This window comes from Galeopterus variegatus, unplaced genomic scaffold (assembly GCF_000696425.1).
Source record: "Galeopterus variegatus unplaced genomic scaffold, G_variegatus-3.0.2 Scaffold13716, whole genome shotgun sequence".
Lineage (NCBI taxonomy): Eukaryota > Metazoa > Chordata > Mammalia > Dermoptera > Cynocephalidae > Galeopterus > Galeopterus variegatus.
In genome coordinates this window covers 15,916-16,950 of record NW_007739827.1, presented here as the reverse complement: position 1 = coordinate 16,950, position 1,035 = coordinate 15,916, and positions in this window count along the sequence as shown.

Below are 1,035 nucleotides of genomic sequence, written 5' to 3'. Positions count from 1 at the left end.
TGCCACGTTAATCCACTTGTAATGTCACTTAAGGTGGCGTTAGTTTTTAAGGCCCGACAATCAGTAAGAACAGTGAGAGTTTGTGATGTTTCAGCCAGAATACGCTCATATTTTCCAAAGGTGTGCATTATGGAAGTTCTTTACTGCACAGGCAGGAAGGTAACTAATAACAGGTAGCTCCCAGTCCCACTCCCAGTTCCAGCACTGGGATATAGAGATTCTGCTCCAGGTGGGGCCATCGCAGTGTGTGATAACTGGTGGTTCCCTCTCCCCTCTTGGCTTTGGTGCCATGTTGTAAAGGTCTCCTCTGGGTGAGCAAGACAGACTGGAGGCCCCAGCAGTTCCATAGCCCTGGTGGAGAAGGGTGATTTTATTTGAAGAACAGCATGGAAAACCCAGGTCCAGGATCTATTGTTGAAAATAATAAAGATCACAGTGGGGACACCTCTAACAACCTTAAAAAAATAAAAAAGTATTAGAAAGGAGCNGAGATTAGGGTGTGCCTAGTTTTATCAGGAAGACCTCAATATTTCTGGAAGAAATTTCAGGTAGTGGCAGCAATTATGGTTATAGACAAAAGGAAGTAGGATAATAATCCTGTGTATTCAAAAATAAAAACATGTAATCTGAACAACAAAACAATAGAAGATGTTTGGCATCACTCTAATGAATTGTGATAGTTGAGACTAACATAAGTCTGTTTACTATGATCAAGTTATCCAATAATGCATTTCTGAAAAATTTTAAAATTTTCAGGGATCATTTCTTTATGCCCCATTGAAAAGAAATAAATATTTCCATTGAATGCAACAGAGCAAATCAAAGGTTTGTGGACATGAAAAATAACTGAAACAGAAGTAGCATAACAAACATAATCTACCATAAATGCACATATCTCAATGCATAGACCATTCTCCCAGTCAAAAGACAACTGCGTTAAAAAATAATTATGGTGCTGAGATAAGAGATTGCCTAGATCAGTCAAAACTATCAAAGAGTGAAAAAGAAGTCAAGTCACTCAGAAAAATTATTTTT